Source organism: Anguilla anguilla, chromosome 11 (genome assembly GCF_013347855.1).
Source record: "Anguilla anguilla isolate fAngAng1 chromosome 11, fAngAng1.pri, whole genome shotgun sequence".
NCBI classification, from domain to species: domain Eukaryota; kingdom Metazoa; phylum Chordata; class Actinopteri; order Anguilliformes; family Anguillidae; genus Anguilla; species Anguilla anguilla.
This window is the reverse complement of record NC_049211.1, coordinates 18,932,796-18,948,023: the sequence shown is the minus strand read 5'-3', so window position 1 is coordinate 18,948,023 and position 15,228 is coordinate 18,932,796.

Sequence of the window (15,228 nt, the reverse complement as noted above, 5' to 3'; positions counted from 1 at the left end):
TAACCCTTACCCTAGCTGTAATCCTAACCCTAACCCTTACCATATCTGTAACCCTAACCCTAGCTATAACAGTTACACTATCCCTAACCCAAGATGTAACCCTAACCCTAACCCTAACTAAATCCCTAACACTAACCCTAACCCTAGATGTAACCAAAACCCTATCTCTAACCCTAACCCTAACCCTAAAACTAACCCTAACCCTAGATGTAACCAAAACCCTAACCCTAACCCTAATCCTAGCTGTATCCCTAACCTTAACCCTAGCAACATCCTATCAACCATCTAGAACACCTTAGTAACCACCTTCAACTCCATGACATCCACCTTGCAACACCCTAGCAACCACCTAGAACACCCTAGCAACCGCATACCGTGAGTAAAACACTGAGATGTCAAATTTTGATGAAGAGTTCATTTAGCTCTGTATATATGTGTCGAAAATCAACTCGTTGCCGTGATGTTATAGCACATACACAATATTCTGTCTCTGCTCATACTACAGACACTGTTATTATTATTATTATTATTATTATTATTAATGAGAATTGACAGGGAAGTGTATTGTTAAAATGTAGTTACTTTCCCTTTGCACGGTTCTAAGTATGACGATATTTCTCATTGCACCCAATATGTATGACAGGCTAGTCTCACCCCTGCTTGATGTAATTCAATAAAGTCTGGCTTCATGTATGAAGCTACACTCAACCTTGGTGTAGAATTTTACAAACTGCTGGATAACTGAATTAAAGGAATCAATTTTAATCTGCATCGACAATAGAGCTTATTGTGAAGATTGCAGGCAATGGATTTACCATGAACTACCATGACTAAAACTATTTTAATGTTATGATTTTCCTCTGATTTCCAATTGCATGGAATTAATAAAATGTATGATTTTTTAAATTATTGTAAGTGGTGACATTCTTATATGTCATACTTGTCTAAGTGTGTGATGAATGCAAGGAAATGTGATGAATATTCAGAAATAACAAACTAATAACTCAACTAATGTCATCATAATTTAAGGCCAATAAGTTGCATGGATGCCAATAGCTAAGTGAGTAGCTGCACCATTAGCCAAGCCTGTAGCTAAGTGTGTAGCCAAACCAATAGCCATGCTAGTAGCTAAATGAGTAGCCACACCAATTGGCAAACAAATACCTAAGTGAATAGCAAAACCATTGGCAAAACAAGTTGCAAAGTCATTTGCAACTACCTCTGCAGAGCTAGCTCAGCAAGTTCATCAAGTCACAAAGCCAATTACATTGCACAATGCAAATAATGAAGTAGCGATACCAATGGCTTTGCACAACAAAAGCGGTAACAAAACTGATAGCAGCACACAGTGCAAGTAGAAAAACCAATTTCATTGTAAAACATATGTAAAAGTTTTTGGCCTAACCACCTTCCATACCCAGCACTGCCCCAACCTCGGGGCCTTCCGTGCTATAAAAACATGCACCATTGGAGGTGAAGGTTATTGTGCTCTTTCTGGCTGTTCCTGTACATTTTATTCATTATTCATGTCTGTTTCCCTCCCTGATACGGGGATATTGATCTGTCTGCAGATCCTGCTTCATCTCTCTCTTATTCATTCCTTCCTCCAGTCTCACACTCTCCCTTCCCTACCCCCTCTTTGTCCTTTCCTCCCCTTTCTCTGTCTGCTCTGTGACAGGGGAGACAGGGGTTGAGGCATACCGTCACTCTCTCCATGTAGACCTCATGGCCTAAGCAGCAGCCCTGCGGCCTGCCACTGGTTTACAGGGCTCATGACAGATTGTGGAAATTAAAAACACTATTTCATGGACCTGTAAACTTAGCCTTCACTTATACATTTTCTTGTTCATGTTATTTTTGCACTGGCAAAAACCTGGAAATTTACCCCATACCTGGTAACCCCAGGTCTGAAAATGAATGCATCTTATCAAGGACCTGATCAAATTTCATTGTCAGGATTTGTGAAAACAATTTGCATAAACACAGAGCACTCTTGCTGTTCCGCCATTCACAACAGACTAGAAAGTTCACCGAAACCACCGATCTCCATTATGCGCCTGTCAAACGTCTTGCTGATGTTAATCTTCGAACCGTGCCATTTCAAAAATGACTCTCTCAGGCATTCATGCATAGCCAGCCTTTCTTCTCCATAATTAGATATAAATTAAGAATTTGTTTTGTTTTCAAATTACGGCTCAAGTTCTTAGTTTAATTATGAGAAATCAATAGCAAAACAATAAATAAATTGTCACCTCAACACAGGGGGACAAAATCAATAGCAGTTCATGAATTTGAAGAAATTCTTACTTGTATGCCTACTTCTTTATTTTGATTTGGACATTGATCACAAAGCTCTATCTTTAAGAGAATAAAAAAATGAATGGTTCTGACATAATATGGTGATTTAATACAGACACAGACAACACATGGACAGAAAGCCTTTGGTGGAAAAAAGCTTTTAATGTGCAAGAGAATTAAGAACGTGTCAGGCCCAAGAAGCCCTACTCTCCCTACATACTTTTGGCACTATCTCCCTAAATGTTAATTGAACTCCCAGCGTTCATTGGAAACAAAGTGATAAAGAGAATTCTGAAAGAGATGGTAGTTTTTTACCTAAAATACGACATTCAAGCTTGATGCATCTACCTAAAAATTAGTGTTACATTTGACCTCATTTTAGATTTGGCCCTACACTCCTCTACATACAGTTTTCATTACAATGCTTTCACATTTGAAATAACCAGCTAGTTTCCTCACAGCATGCAGTATACAGTTACACACATACACAGAATACATAAATGCACTATACACATATTGTGAAATTAAATATTTACATGCATATTAATTGTAACAACTGAGAACAATATTTGCTTGATTAAATTGCAGTCTCACACACTTTGCATCAAAAATGAAATTTATTTATTTTGTCTGACCTATAAGCAAATGCTTTCATACTTGCAGGTCAATAAACAGGCAGGAAAGAACATCTTTTCTGCATTGATTTACTTGTCAGAGGACTTCAGTGTACAAGCATGTGGAATATTTGCTCAATCCATTTTGGAGGCACCTGGTACAAAAGACTCACCGTCTCCTGCAAAGAAAATCTCAGTGCCCTTCATCAATACCATTTTGAGAGTGTCAGCAGAAGACCTGATCTGAAATATTTTCAAACAGCACTTTGACACCGTGCAAGACGGGACAGTGCAGATACAGCGTGAGATTAAAGGGATGGGTGCAGTGTGTGTAGATGAGCCCCATTCATAGAAATGTTAGGATGACAGACTGATTGGTTTAACAGAAAGAAATGATATAAAGATAAAACTGTTAGAGGATTCAATGTCTAAAGCCTTTCTGATACAATACCGCTAGAGCCAACCACAGAAAGAATAAAACTCAATGGTATAGATTTCTGAGTCCAAAGCAAAAACACAAAAACATTCCATCCTCCTGTTAAATTCCCCAAGTCTTCTCTGCATGACTCAAAAGCATTAATGGCACCAGTTCCTGCTCCCATTTAATTTACTTTATTTATTTATTTTATTGTACCAGGACTCCAAAAGTTTGAAGACATTTCAATAATGTGGAGCCTGGAGGCAGCAGCAATAAAGGGACAATTCCATCTACCACTGAGCATTTAAACTCCAGTGATAAAAGATTGTGGAATATAAAACTGTGATGTTGAAAAACAGCAGGTGACACATAGATTTGCTGGCGTAGTTGCACTTCAAATGATATAAGTTCAGGAGAGTAATTTCTGTACTTTCCAGTTTTTTTTTTTACTATGTACTATCAGGCACTACAGAAGAATCTGTGTGTTCTCCAAACTAAACCTTCAATGACACTTTCCTCTTTGGGTCTGGGCCCACAAAATGACTGCAGAAATTGGATAAAAATGCAGATATGTTAATAAACTTGGATATTTTTATTTTTATTTTAAAAATTATTTTACTTTGCTTGCCTTTTAAAACTCAAGATTTCAACCGTTCAGCTGGGAAAAAATAAACTCCTGGGATTCGTTTGGAGACATTATTGAAAGGGGATTTATGATCTTGGGGGTTATTTTCTGTAATGAAATATTAACTTGAGGTGAACTGAGCAGCTTGTTTCTGTAAGTCTGAACATGCTCTGTGCAATTTCAATTTGAAATTCTAATTGAAGGAAAATCAAGTTTCTGTGCCACGAACCGCACCTCTGTGCTGAAGCAGGAATATTGTCATTTTTGTTATACTGTTATGCTTTTCACGTAAATAACAAATGGCCATTTAAAAAATTCTATGCACCCACCACAAGTTCCAATTTGTCACAGTTTAATATATATTCATTCATGAATTGAACTAAGATCAACTGCTACAGGAAAGGTTACACTGTGCTTCTATCTGAGATTTGGATCTATAGAGAAGAGCCTTTTCTTGGGAGAATGTGTACTTTCTTGTTAACCCCACTCCTAGGGAGCCCGGGTGTGGATTACCTGGGAACAAGCAGCCTGTGAACACGTATTAAGAGGCCAAGAGACTGTTAGCCTCAGAGCCACAGGTCAAAAGTCCAGCTGCAAGCTCAAGAGAGACGGACTCCATATATTATCATTAACACCATGGTTTTGTCATGGGTCCCACAGAATGAACACATTAACCCATAGAATTTTAAAAACGGAAAATATATGTGACAATAAAATGAAGCATTCATAGGAGAAACTACTACTTATTTTTCACAAGTCATTTTGGCACAAAAAAAATTGGTTGTCAACAAACTGCAGAAGAATCAAGTGTGCTTCTGAAGAAAATCATAGATTTTCCCAAACCTCTTTTTTTCTTTGTTTATACTCAGGCAGCTTTAATTTGTGTTCAGATTAAAAATACAGGATGTATATTATTCTTTTAAAGTGACAAAATAAAAATATACTCAACCCAACCAAGCACGGCTATGTGAACCTCTCTCATCTTCAAAAAAAAATAAAAATAAATAAATAGTATAGAGTGCATACTCAGTATTAATTAAATTTCAAGATTAATTCACAACTCCAAGGATTTTCCAATTTTTTATTCTTAGGAACTGTGTGGCAATGGGTCATAGGGCCATAGTCATGTTGCATGGTTAGACTATTTAATCCAGAGACATTTTCTCAAATTCCAAAGGACAAAATACTCCTGCTACCCTAATTTGCTTATTATGAGTGGTATAATTAATGAACAGTCAGTTTGTAAAATCTCCCTTGAAAACTTTTGTTCACATCTCACTTCTCATTAGTACGACGGACAGTAATGCTAAACTGCATTGTTTTCAAAACAATGAAAATGAATTTATTTTGAACTCATCAGGCCATTATCATTTCTTTAGATCATTACACATTATTACAAAAATCAGAGCTTATTAGTATTTTCTGGACAATCTAAGAGAATCTAATACAGCTCCCCTTTTCTTGCTGCTCCTGAGAAACATAATGGTGTCAACATGTTTTTGAGAACATTCTAGCATTCCCTGTGTTTTTGATGACATACATACTTCTGTCCATATTCAAGAAAAAGGCCAAGACAATCACAGGGTAGTATTTTACAATGTGACCTGACAATGACCTCAAGGATCCTGCCACTGGATCAAATGAGTTCTTGAGAATGAAAAATAAAATATTTAACGTAATCACTCTTGAAATTCAAATCACACCGAGCGTCCATTTTACTAGTTGAAGATCAGAGTGATGTCTCAAGAGCTGAAAACTGAAGCTCAACAAGGCTGAAAGGGCACCGCAAAGTATCTCAGATTAAAAATCAAAGGGTTTAGTGATGCAATTGAATCACAGGCTTGACAGAGTTATGGATTACAAGGAATACACAATGAAAAATTGACTAGAACAGGAAACGCACAAAGTAAGATTAATTTGTCCCAATACTTATGATTACTTGAAAATGAAGGGGCAAGCAGAATTCATTCAAATTTTGTTATTTAAAAATGGTAATCCATGTCAAAGTACCCTCAAATATTTGTCACATTATAAAAATGCCCCTCATATTCTGATTTTGATCACAAGAGTACATTACAGAAATACCATATTAAAAAAATCACTTGAGTATATATTTACATCTATTATACCACATATGTTTTAAAAAAGTGTTCACCAATTCACCACCCCCAGATTCAATACTTTGTAGAGAGGCCTTTGGTAGAAGTTACTCCTCACAAATTTGTACCATTCCAGAATACTGACCCCTTGTTATTAAGCTATTCCTTTGTAGTTTTTACCATATGCTTTCATCATTGTCCTGTTGGAACAAAAATTGTTGCTGTAAACACAGATCACTCATGGCCTAAAACAGGTTCTCCTCAAGGATCTGTCTTTCCATAGATGGCATCAACCTTCCCAGTCCATCTGGCTGAAAAGCAACCCCATAGCATGTTGCCGCCATCACCATGCTTAACATTGGGGATGTGTGTTACCTGGGTAATGGGATGTGTGTGCTTTGTGCCAGACATTTTGCTTTTCGGCCAAATAGCTCAACTTCAGTCTGATCAGATTAAAAACTTCTTAGGGATGGCCTCAGGGTTTCTTCACATGGCCTCTGGCAAACTCCGGGTGTGACTTCATTTTGGCATTTCACAGAAGTGACTTTTGTCTAGCCACTCTCTCAGTGCACTGTGAAGCGCTGAGGGGATTGTTGCTCTACTGACAATTTCTCCCATTCGGGCCAACAAGCTCTGCAGCTCTGTTAGTGTTCTAACTAGCCACTTTGCCACTTCTCTGACAAGTGCTCTTCTTGTCCAATTGCTCAGTTTGTCAGTGTCATTTTTGTGTTATAGGTTCTGCCAAATTTCTTGCCCATTTGGATACAATGGAGTTAACTTACATGAAGGTTCAAAGCTTTGCCCATTTTTTAAACCTTCCCCAGCTTTTCAACTCCTACCAATTTCTCTTCACATCTGCCTAGTGGTGAATACATGGTGTTTGAAGTTCAGTAGACATATACAGGGCCATAGCAGTACTGTAGCTGTGTCCCGATACACCTTGATGAAGAGCAGGTTGGTGTTATTGTTAGGGTTGATCAGTTTAATTGTTTTATTGAGGCTTTTGGCAAATGCTTACTAAAATTATTTAGTAAATTGTTTTTTTTTTTTTGTTTTTTTTTTTGCATGATAAATTTGATTGCACATGAAGTGTGTATATTCCTACTAATTGTCCCCAAATTGTGTGCATATTCCTACTAATTCTACTATTCCTACTAGGTCCTCATCTTTTTCAGTCATCCCTTTAAAAAACATTATTGCCATTCCAAAAAGTGATGCTTTTCACTTTTATTTCCTGTCCACATTAAATGCTGAATTGATGAAATAATGAAGACCTGCCTAAAACATGTACGTCTACAATTGTGGAGTATGTGACTTTGACCACCAAAGTGTCACCAAAATCAATCAACTTTCACTTACTTTTCCTGAGAATATAAAGCAACATTTTTTCCATCTAAACTATTTCTAAGGCACAGGATGGAAGACAGTAATATCTGCTTGGATACTGCCCTTAAACTCTAAGCTATTGTTGTCCATAAAAGCACTGAGCCATGCTGTCATTGGAGGGTCATATATAGACTTCTGTCACATAATCTTCAACAGCAGCATTGTTCTTCAAACAGGCAGCTCAAAAAAGCCCTCCAGTGGTAAACAGACACTCTGAAGATGCTGAACACAAGAAGCTGACGATGCACAAGGGCTGAAAAAGATGAGAGCAGAGTGCTTGAGCAGACATCTTATGCACACACAGGGGAGCAGGCATGCATGCATGAGGTGTGAGTTTGTATTTTGCAGTCCCAGTGGCCAGTCACTTGATGCTTGCGATCCAACAGCTCACCTTGGAGCCAGCATAATACACATAAGCATCTCGCAAATACTTTGCAAAAAAACAAAAAACTGCCATTTTTGTGATGGCACTGTAGACTCCCATCTCTATTTTAGATGGTGGCTGGAGCCACCATCAAATAGTTCTAGTGGTATAATTTTAATTAAGCCATGAGATGCACATCCTCTTCCTTATTCCCATAAAAAGCCTCCCTCTGGATTGCTACCCCCAGAGGGAGCCCTAATCTGCTCCGATGGCGAAGGATGATGAGGCTGGCGGATTCAAGGGACAGGGGCTGGGAGGAGACAATCACGCGGAGCAGCCTCTCCATCTCTGTGACCCAGCCGGGGGTCCAGCTCAGGGCTTGCCATCAGAGACTTAATAATATGCATCCTTCAGTGGCAAGGATGAGAGGCGCAATGAGGAACAGCCCAGAGCAGATAGCGGAGGATTGGGCTTCATAACATTCCGTCCCTGCTGATCGACTCAGTTCCGACTGTTCTCCTCATGCTGACTGGAGCACCCCCACCCATCTCCTCATCCATCACTACCCTAGGCATGAGCCCTGTTCTCTCTCTCCCCAGATCCAGAATGCACTGCAGGAGCTTGTAGAAGGAGGGTGATGTTGAATTCCTCAGAGGATATCTCCATTATACCAATGAAACGCAGATGGCTGCGTTTTTTCTCTGCCATCGTACAATACCCCTCCTGGTCTCCACTGTGAAACACTGCTACAAAATCGCATTGATGTTATTCAACTGCAGGTTCTTTGGCTGAGCAGGCTGTTCAAATATTTTTAATATTCAAATATGTAATATTCTGCAATGCATTCTTCTCTGGAAGTGCACATCATGCAAGGAATTTTGCTTCTACATTGTTTATAGTGTATTTTGTCAGATTTTAAGTTTCTAAATTTTACACACAATATTGTCCATGAAGTATAAAACAAAGCTTGGAATCTTTTGTTTATATTTGCTAAGGAGAGAGATGAAGAAAATACCAGTCATATAAGCTTGTAAATACATGTGCACAGCTCCTAATAATTCTGTATTAACTCCCTGCTGTTGCTGTGCATATTTTACCTCGCCTTCACATCCCATCTTGTACAATAGATTCCATATGCAGGATGTCCATCCTTTTGTGACCCCAAGCCAAGGTTGACCTGAGCCATTCTATATATTTACCAATTACACCATTTTGTCATTTGGTATATTATTAATTCATCACATATTTCCTCTTACTCAATGGAATGATACAAACAGCATCATAATGAACCCAAATCTCTGAAGCCTTGTCATCCATGTAGATGCAATGTCTGCCACCACGATCTTATCTCACAGGGCCATTCTCAGTTCAGCACCAGAAAAAGACTCGCCTTTTCTCTCTCACTCGCATTTGCGTGCGCGCACTTGAGCGCACCCACAACTGGAAAACATGCAGACGAGAAATCTGTCCTTTGGGCGCTCTCCTGCCCCTTTACTGCTGCTCAGCACAATCTCTGCTCTCTCTAACTGGGCCATTTCCAACCACAGACCTGTGAGCTCCTGGGAGGGCTGCCACCACACTGGGAGAGAGTACTAGCTTTAAATGGACTGAGAAACATGTGGTTAGATATGAAATTGCCTTTGGGGGGTTGTGGAGACACGTTCGCGCCAATACTTCATATGCTCCCCTTGTGATTAGGATTTCAATTATGATGGACAATCAGAAGCAAGGCAGGGGACAGTGACGTTGGGAAAAGGGGGGGGGGGGTATGTGCAGGGTTTTTTTTCCTGATATACTTCCACACATTAGATGGCTGGGCTGACACCCCAGAGAATATTGAGAAAATAGAGGGACAATGGCACATGCATTATAGTTACAGGGAAATGTATTTGCACTGAGGAGTAAATGCGTTTTTGCATAATAAGGAGAAAAAAAGCGAGCTGTGGTGCACCTGACAGTGTTATTGTTTTGAAACCCCATTGATTTATATGGAGTCGCAACTCAGTCATATGTGAAATTGAACATGGCCTTGATGTGAACCTATCATCAACCATCAGTTGACACATGACACGGACTGACTTACACTGCCACTGAAGGATAAAGGGTTCAAACAGCCAACAGTGCGTACAGAGCCACCGTCCTTTTATATCGCAGCATACACACTTGAGAAATGGACAATAAATTAAAAAATAGAAGCACGGAGCCATAATTCTGAAACGTCTGTAAAATATTCAATTTTAATGACTTAATGGAATTATCCTAAGTAATATTTTTCAGAAAATGCATTCCCCAAAGAATGTGCTAGAAACATTTGCACCCCTGTTTTCAGCATTTTGTGAATTCGCCTTCAATTTAATCCATGAGTCATCTTCTAGAGTCTTATGAATCTGGTGAACATATAGGGGGATCTTTGACCATTCCTCTATACAGAAACCTTCTAGATCTTTCAGATCCTTTGATCTGGCTTTGTAAGCTGCCCTTTCTATTTCAATCGGTTTCAAGTCTGGAGCCTGATGTGACCATTTTCAAACAGTCATATAAATGTCTGTCCCATTTGTAAAACTCCAGGGTTTTTTAATGCCTTCTCTGTTTAAATGCTGCCATAGTCCCCGCTTCCCCAAAACTTCATAATTCTGCTGTGGAATACAAACTAGGCCAAAAACACTAAAAATAAATAAAATTAATGCACTCTGTTTGCTCAACATAAAGCTGTTTAATGAATGTAAAAGCAAGAAATTGAAATCCTCCAAAAATAAAAAATGCCATGCCTTCTGTTACTTGGTCAGCTATTATATTACTGATGATATTTTAATGAAACATTAGCATTCATTTCCTGCAAACTGCTCCATTCGTCAAATTTGAAATGGCGGTGCTTGTCCTGCTCTCAGTATGTGTATGCCTATTATTTCAGACAGAATGCAAATATTTAAAAGACTGATGAATATTATGTTTTTATAGACAAGAATTTCTCTTTGCCAAAATGCTGCCTGAAAAGTAAATGGTATCACCAGTCAAATAAATCAGCTTGATTTATTAAGGATCAAAAGTATTTCTTTTGTGAATCACAACCACAAAAAGGTTATCTGAGGATTATGCATCCATCCACAGTATTGAACATAAATATTCAAAGTGGCTACCTGAAAGGTCAGAATGTGTGTGTATATATATATATATATATATTGCATGGCCAAAAGTATGTGGACACACCTTTTAATAAGTGAGGTCAGCTACTTCAGCCTTAACAACCTACTTCATAGTTAACAAGCACATAAAATCAAGCATACTGCCATACAACCTCAATTGACAAAATTGACAGTAGAATGGTCAGTGACTTTCAACATGGCACTGTCATTGGATGCCACCTTTCCAACAAGTCAGTTCATCAAATTTCAGCCCTGTTAGAGCTGCCCCAGTCAACGGCACATAAAAAAATGGTTTCCTGAGTTTGGTGGGGAAGAACATGACTGGCTTGCACAGAGTCCTGACCTCTGCCCCACAAAACACCTATGGGATGAATTGGAACGTTGACTGTGAGTCAGGGCTTACGCCCAACATCAGCACCCAACCTCACTAATGCTCTTGTGGTTGAATGGAACCAAATCCCCGCAGCCATATTCCAGAATCTACTGGAGAGCCTTCTCAGAAGAGTGGAGGCAGTTACAGCAGCAAAGGGGGGGAGGAGGGTCCAACTCCAAATTAATGCCCTTGGTTTTGGAATGAGATGTTCAACGAGTATGTTCAGGTGTCCACATACTTTTGGATATGTAGAGTATATCCAGTGAGCCCCAGAATGTTTGAGGCACAGGTGTTTCTGATCAGTCAGGTGTGTTCAGTTGCTTCCATAGTGCAGGTATAAGAGAGCTTTCAGTATCTAGTTTTGATTCTAGCCTCTTGATTGCCTTTTCAAATTCGTTATTGGCATTTGTCAACATGAGGACCAGAGTTGCACAAATGAAAGTCAAGCCATTATGAGGTTGCAAAATAAGAAGAAGAAAAAAAAAACAGGCAGAGGCCAAACCTTAGGCTAACCAAAACCAACTGTTTGGAACATCATTGTGAAAAAGAGCCCTGGTGACCTCAGAAATACACAAAGAGGCAATATAATATATATTCTGTTACTGGAAAACTGTATTTGACTGCAATGTACAGTACGCTGGGGCTCCTCAGAGATTTAACATTTGGAACATTAAACATGAAACTGTTTTTAACTGCATGTTCTACATTACTTGATGTTGATAAGCTAATAAGTTTTTTAATTAATGGCGATGAAACGTCAACAGATACAGACCAAATGTAGAAAGCGGGGTGCAAATTAGTTAGAGCCATTTAGTCTCATAAAACCATTTAAACATCCATTTAATTTGACAGAAATGGAATGATGGAATAAACAGAACATTAAAGCATATTTCTCATCTGGCCATAGATTTATATTCACCTTAATGTACAATAAATCATCAGTAACCATCACCTTGGATTTAGTTACATTTCTACTTGTTTTATAAACCATCTGTTGTCATACAAGTTTCCACAAAAACACTTACTTAGATGTGTACACTTTACCACTGAATGATGCAGACCAGAGTAAAGGAATCCCTGGGGAAGGATATTCAACCTTTCTAAATGTAATTTTTTTAAAGACATCTCTGAACTGCCCTGCAATAGATTGGCGGTCTGTCTAGGGTGTATTCCTGCCTCTCCCCCAATGCACACTGGGATAGGCTCAGGGAGCACCCCTGACCCTGCCCAGGATAAAGCGGGTATAGATAATGGATGGATGGATGGATGGACTTCTCTGAACCTTACAGCACTGGCTATGTGACCAGAGATGTGGGCATTAATTTTATTTCCTGCCGAATTCATTATTATAGACTATCCTTGCAGGGGCACAAACTGACGTGGCCTGGAAAGACAGCAAGATTAAAACGAGTAAAAAAACACCCACTTTGATAAAGGCACTGAGCCGTTAATGCATGATGACCCAAAGTGAGCGTAGAATCTCTTGGGGATTTTTAGGCTTGAGACTGTGTTCATTCAGAGCCAGTTGGTGTAGTTCTGAAACATACTGCCAAAACTGTGCATTTTAATTTGATTTACAGCTTAAAGTAATCCTTTGCTTTGTCTCGCACCTCACTACACCCAAGATTCATGGCATGACACAACCTCCTGAGCCTTATTCTGGCCCAATATGAGGTGGCGATTCCAGCAAACATTTAAAACCCGGGACCACTTTCATTCAGTGAAAGTCAACAAGTCAGGATACTGTCATTATCATCGATTTAAAATTATTTTAAGATGATTAGTCGACTTGTACATCAAGTAGAGGTAAACAGCCACAGTCATTGTGGAATTGTTTTGACCAGATCAATACGGGTCAAGCAAAAAGCACTGGCAGGGTTTTTTTTGTGTTTGTGTTCAGTATCAACAATGTCAATTTTGATGCAATCTTTTTTTTTCCTTGTTTTGCTGAACAATCCTATTTCAGATACCTCCTGGCAAAATAATATGAATGCTCACCATCTGAGATTCATTTCCACAGCGAGCTGGAACCACAGCCAAACTCCCCTTCCTTTAAAGAAAGAATTTCTGTATGTTTTCTGGCCATCTGCGATAGAAAGAAAGCTTAGTTGCTCCCTAATTAAAAGTTAATCACAATAAGGAATAACTTGCATGCTTTTGCAAAGCCTTTCACACCCACAACCAAGCAGCATTTTGCAATAACTAATCAGAACTCCCACCACAGATCAAAAACAGGTGCCTCCTGTCAAGAAATATGACATCATACCATTTTATGCCGAAAGGAACCAAGTTACACTGCAAAAAAAAAATCTAAACTTGAGCAGGCTACAAGTTTTTTGTGAATATTAAGGCTTCTTTAAGCAACTGAGGGCTTTAACAATTCAAGATGTTTGGCAGTGTAAATTGTTTCAAGTGCTACTGAAGGTAAATCCAGCCACTGTTTTTTTGCCTTATATCACACATCATTTAAAAGACAATATTAAGGTGGCCTGACAAGGCTCTCAGGGAGTAATGAGAAGATTTAATGTAGTAAGTAATATAAACAAGAACATTTTGTAGGCTTAAACTGACACAACCTTTAAAAGTATGCAATATTCTCAAAAAGAGAATTCAGAATGCATGCAACGGTGGTAATGCATCCAGGTCCGAGGCAAAGTGTGTCAATAAGTTGTAATGGAGCTCTATGATCAACACGCTGTACATGATGTAGCTAGGTTACCTTCAATAGTGTTGAAATAAACAAAAACAAAAAAGACCGGATGAAGCACATTTTTCATTCGAAATTTACAATGAGAACATACTAGGGATTATTTGGTAAAGATTGCAGATTACAAACAGACTGCAATGGGATGGAGAATGCCTCTTTTTTTGTAAAGCCAACCTCAATGGAGGCCTCTATGAGAGCCTTGGCAGGCTGGGATACATTTCTTAATTAATGGTGTGCAAAACCTGTGTGGGTAGCACTGTCGCCACACAGCAAGAAGGTCCTGGGTTTGAATCCCGACCTGGGTCTTTCTATGTGGAGTTTGCATGTTCTCCCCGTGTCCGCGTGGGTTTTCTCCAGGTATTCCGGTTTCCTCCCACTGTCCAAAGACATGCACGTAGGCTAATTGGAGATTCTAAATTGCCCATAGATATGAGTGTGTAAGTGAATGGTGTTTGCCCTGCGATAGATGGTGACCTGTCCAGGGTGTAGACCTGCTTCTTGCCCAATCCACGCTGGGGTAGGCTCCAAGACCCCCCGCCCCGCCCCGCCCCCCCCCCCCCCCTTGTGAGCCAGACCAGGGTAAGTAGATATAGAAAATGGATGGATGGATGGAAAACCAGTGTGATAGCCTCTGCTTTGTATATACTTCTTGTCTTATCTATCCAGGTTTTTCTTAGAAGCTAATACAGAAGTCATTGTTAAAGGTTACATCTCCTTTATGCTTTATTGACAGCACAAACTTTTTAAAACATGTTCTTCAAAAAAATAATTAACATATGCAGCGAACATGATGCATTTGCAGAATTGTCATGCAAACTAGTTAGAAAAAAAAAAAAAAAATGTTTACCCTTTAAGATTAGCCACTTCGTTTTATTTATATATATATATACATATATTGACATAACATGACTATACACGTGAGATGTAAAGCAACCACACAACTTCAACCGCTCGGTCCGCTGGGATATGTCTATGCCCTGAGTGGGATTTGATGTTGACTTTAGTCCGAGACAACCTGCGCATTACACGCTTGGAAAACTAATTACTTAGGCAAAGAAATTGCCTTCAAAGGGTCTATTTTTAATCATACAGTATGGATAAAGAAAGCCTGACACACATAGCCCATCCGGTGATGTCAACCGCGGGATGATTAATGTGGGATGCAATCCATCATATAACATAAAGGAAATTACTTTTACGC